This window comes from Cherax quadricarinatus, chromosome 38, assembly GCF_038502225.1.
Source record: "Cherax quadricarinatus isolate ZL_2023a chromosome 38, ASM3850222v1, whole genome shotgun sequence".
In the NCBI taxonomy this organism is placed as follows: domain Eukaryota; kingdom Metazoa; phylum Arthropoda; class Malacostraca; order Decapoda; family Parastacidae; genus Cherax; species Cherax quadricarinatus.
This window is the reverse complement of record NC_091329.1, coordinates 22749328-22755327: the sequence shown is the minus strand read 5'-3', so window position 1 is coordinate 22755327 and position 6000 is coordinate 22749328.

The following is a 6000-nucleotide window of genomic DNA, read 5'->3' as shown; positions in this document are numbered from 1 at the left end:
ACCACCACTATCACCACCACTGCTACCCCCACCACTATCACCACTGCCACCACTACAACCACCATCGCCACCACTATCGCCACTGTCACCACTACCACCAGTATCACCACCACTGTTACCACCACCATCACCGCTATCACCACCACTGTTACCACCATCACCAATATCACCACCACTGCTACCACTACCACCACCACTGCTGCAACTATCACCACTACCATCACTATCACCACTATCACCACTACCACCAATATCGCCACTACCACCTCAACTATCACTACCACCACTGCCACCATTACTACTTCTACCAGTATCACCACTACCACCATTACCACTATCACCACCACTGCTACCACTATCACCACTGCTACCACTATCGCCACCACTATCACCACTACCACCACTACCACCACCACTGCACCACTATCACCACCAGAGCTACACTATCACCACTACCACTATTACCCGTATCGCCATTATCATTATTACCACCACTATCACCACCACCACTATCACCACCACCACTATCACCACCACCACTATCACCACCACCACTATCACCACCACCACTATCACCTCAACTGTCACCATCACCACTATCACCACCACTATCACCACCATCACCACCACCACTATCACCACCACCACTATCACCACCACCACTATCACCACCACTATCGCCACCACCACTATCACCACCACTCTAAGCACCACCACTGTCACTACCACTTTTACCACCACCACTATCACCACCACCATCACCACCACTATCATCACCACTCTCAGCACCACCACTGTCACCACCACCACTATCACCACCACTATCACCACCACTCTCACTACCACCACTATCACCACCACTATCACCACCACCACTATCACCACCACCACTTTTACCACCACCACTATCACCACCACTATCATCACCACTCTCAGCACCACCACTGTCACCACCACCACTATCACCATCACTTTCACCACTACCACTACCACTCTCAGCACCACCACTATCACCACCACTCTCACCACCACTATCACCACCACTGTCACCACCACTCTCACCACCACCACTCTCACCACCACCACTATCACCACCACTCTTAGCACCACCACTATCACCACCACTGTCACCACCACTCTCACCACCACTCTCACCACCACAACTATCACCACCACTCTCAGCATCACCACTATCACCACCACTATCACCACCACTCTCACCACCACCACTATCACCACCACCACTATCACCACCACTCTCAGCACCACCACTATCACCACCACTATCACCACCAGTCTCAACACCACCACTCTCACCACCACCACTATCACCACCACTCTCACCACCACCACTATCACCACCACTATCACCACCACTATTACCACCACTCTCACCACCACCACTATCACCACCACTCTCAGCACCACCACTATCACCACCACTATCACCACCACTATCACCACCACTATCACCACCACTATCACCACCACTCTCAGCACCACCACTATCACCACCACTATCACCACCACTATCACCACCACTATCACCACCACTATCACCACCACTCTCACCACCACCACTATCACCACCACTCTCACCACCACCACTATCACCACCACTCGCACCACCACCACTATCACCACCACCACTATCACCACCACTATCACCACCACTATCACCACCACTATCACCACCACTATCACCACCACTATCACCACCACCACTATCACCACCACCACTATCACCACCGCTATCACCACCACTATCACCACCACCACTATCATCACCACTCTCACCACCACCACTATCACCACCGCTCTCACCACCAACACTATCACCACCACCACTATCATCACCACTGTCACCACCACTGGCACCACCACTGCCACTGTCACCACTATCACCACCATCACCACCACCACTATCACCACCACCACTATCACTACCACTCAGCACCACCACTATCACCACCACCACTGTCACCACCACCAACACCACCACTATCACCACCACCACTATCACCAACAACAATATCACCACCACCACTATCACTATCACCACCACCACTATCACCAACAACAATATCACCACCACCACTATCACCAACAACAATATCACCACCACCACTATCACCAACAACAATATCACCACCACCACTATCACCACCAACAATATCACCACCACTATCACCACCACCACTATTACCACCACCACTATCACCACCACTATCACCACCACTATCACCACCACCACTATCACCACCGCCACTATCACCAACACCACTATCACCACCGCCACTATCACCACCGCCACTATCACCACCGCCACTATCACCACCACTATCAACTCCACAAACATTGCCGTAAACTAACATCTTCCATCACAACAAAAGAAATTTGCAGAACTGGCACATGCACAGAGAACTTTCACAGCTCATATAAACTCAGTCCAGAGTCTAAATTACTGATAGTGTCTTGAAGCCCCTCGGCCTGTACTCCTCAGATATTAGGCGACAAAGATACTTCATAATTTACATACACTTGGAATGTTCTGGAGAGTCTAGTCGGAAACCTGCATTGCTGTTGCCCTTAGCCTTGCCGCCCCTGTTCTTGCCGAGCACAGTTGAACAACGAGACACTTGTGAAACATTTGGGAATCTTTATCAGTGACACGTTTTGCCAGCCAGTGACTTCTTCAGTCCAATACAGAGAAATAACAGTGGAACATAAAGAGGAGTTTGAGGTAATCAGTCCCTCAGCCTGGAGTCGGTATGTTCAGTCCATCAGTCTTGAGAAATGTACAGCATATATGCTGAGAAGTGACTTGTGAGAGATTTTAACCATCCAACTGATTTTGAAAATGCTGAGAAAGTTGTATCAAGCATATCCAAGGTCGACAAGAATATAATAGAATCATGTTTCATAAAAAGCAGTTTTGAAAATAGTATGAATATTTCTTTTGGTTTATATAAATTTGATTCTTTTATAATTGATAAATTTTGGGAAGAATTTAATTATGAATTGGACAAATAAAAAATATTAATGCTTGGATAGAGTATCAGTTATGTTTCAAAGAGTCGGGTGTTGTCACGTGACTGTCAGGTGTAGTCGTGTTGTTGTGACTTGACTGTGAGTTGTAGTCTTGTTGTTGTGGCTTGACTGTGAGTTGTAGTCTTGTTGTGATTTGACTGTAAGGTGTAGTTTTGTTGTTGTGATTTGACTATGAGGTGTTGTCTTGTTGTTGTGATTTGACTGTGAGGTGTAGTCTTGTTGTAATTTAACTGTGAGGTGTAGTCTTGCTCTTATATAATTTACTGTTGATGTTTTGTCTTTTATAGTTCCTTGATAAAGTGAGAAGTCACGAAAGTGCTTGGAATTTCACTATTTTTTCACTATTTTTTCTGTGACAAAATAGTGAAATTCCACCCAACTCTACAAGAATGGCTGCGTCATTCTTGTAGGGTTGGGTGGTCCTGTGGTTTAAAAAGCATCATGTGGTTCTCGCTTACCATGAGGCAGGCCAGTACAACATGGGATCGAATCCTTGGATAGCGCAGTGTTGTTATTGATCAATACCACTCGTTCGTGGTTACAATAATATATATATATATATATATATATATATATATATATATATATATATATATATATATATATATATATATATATATATATATATATATATATATATATATATATGTCGTGCCGAATATGTAAAACTGGTCAATCAGCAAGAACTCATTTAAAATTAAGTTCTCTCTGAAATTTTCTCTTACACATTTAAAGATATATTTTTTTCATTAATGTTAATATAAAAAATTTTAATTTTGCACCAAAAGAATATTAGAAAACTTACCTAACCTTATTATAACAAGAGCAATTTATTTTAGCCTAACCCAACTAAATATATTTTAGATTTGTTTACAATAATTTAATACTAAACAAACACAGTGAAATATATTTTTTTCGTTAGGTTCAGAATGATTTTGGCGAAATTATTGCATACACAAATTTTCACTTGTCCTATATGGCAAGATGAGCGTTGCTATTTAAGCCAAGATCGCAAATTCTGCCTATTCGGCACGACATATATATATATATATATATATATATATATATATATATATATATATATATATATATATATATATATATATATATATATATATATATATATATATATATATATATATATATATATATATATATATGTATATATATATAGTGAATATACATACGCATGTATGTGTGTGTTTAGTAGTCTTTCAAGTGTTTTAACAAACACAGTCATCGTCAAGAGAAATAAGTGAGAAGCAATCACCTTCAAGATGCCAGGAAAGACGTATAGAGGAGCACTTGCTTCCTAAACACCAGAGAACACCAACCTGAAGATTGTCTTGAACAGTGAGAACGGCGTTACCAGCTGCTGCACCAACTGAACAGCCACACCTTAGTGAACACACCAGCTGCTGCACCAACTGAACAGCATACACCTTCAGACCTTTTAATAACCTCCTTGGTAATCTCCACTCTTTATTAAGATCACCACCTCCTTGTCCGACCAACATTAGATTTAGAATTTGCCGTCGACAGCTAGTTTATTGTGCACCTCATATCCATCCTATGGACGGTAGCACAAGAACATATTGATATACAAAAGGCCCAGGAAATAATCCCCCCAAAATTTAGGATATTTGTTAAATAGGTCTGGAATATTATCCTAATTTATAAGTTACCCTGACATATATTGGCTATTATACTTTTATCTCTGTTTTCCTAAATGGACAGTTAAGCAAACAGTATTCAAGAAAGTAACTATAAGACTGGCCACGTACCTTACAGTTGGTTTGATCATCTGTGTATGGGCCACACTTAAAGAAATACTTGTAACCAAGCCTAAGCACCTGGCTACTGTAATATCAGTTTGCTCACATTAACAAGTTGCTCCATAAACGCACTAATCTACGTTCATGTTACCGTAGTGAGTGATACTTCTACTCAGGCTTCTAAATGCATTCCTATAACATTCAGTTTCATTATTTACTTCTCTCCTAATATATCTTCCTAATGCTAGACACAGACATATGAAAGTTATATTCTACATTTTCCTTCAGGTTACTGTGTTGGCTTATTTGTCACATTTATAATGAAGGAGTAATTCAGTGTGTGATGGAATCCAAAATAATTATACACAAATCTTTTTTCTCTTGTTTTTGAGTATCTATATCAGGCTTCTCCAATAAGCATGTTAGTCATTATGCGAGTCAATATCCTTCAGTAATGACATAGAATCAGTAATATAATCATAGAGTCAAGTTCAGTGTCATAAGTTGACTTTAGCACCCATTAGGATCGAAAACAATTCAGTTTGCAGTGTAGACTACCAGCTGTTAATTCTTGTGCTAAATTCAGCATAGTTCCTATTGTTTTTATCTATGAAGATTGTAACAAGAGTAGATGCAGCGCTGCCAGTAGACTCCTGCTCAGATCCATCACTGTATATAACTTGAAAAAAAAAAAGTAATTACTAAGAGTTAGGCGAGAAATTTCTTCTTGAGCAGTTGCTTTTACAAGTGATTTAAGGAAGAAAATACTAGTGATAAGCTTCTTGGGAGGGACTTGCAGGTATGTGATATTAAATGAACACAACTTCCATGGAGGGGTGAAATGCTCTTGTTATCAACAGTGATATAGTTCGTGCAAGCTATACAAAATATAGTTTGAATGTTTTCATAACCCATTTAGATCTGTGTTTATTATTTTTAGACATTATTGAGATTCGTAGTGACATCAAATTTATTTTTAACATTCTAATACTAAGTACAGTATTAATCCCAATAATCCTATCACTGATAATAGGAACAGCAATCTCCTTCCTAATATTAAAAAACCTTCTTAGATTCAGGACAGCCAGAAATTATTCTGAGACTTCACTTAGCATTAACTCCAGAGGCCGGAGGGAATTTTCCTTAGCTAATATTATCATGGGCGCCGCATAAT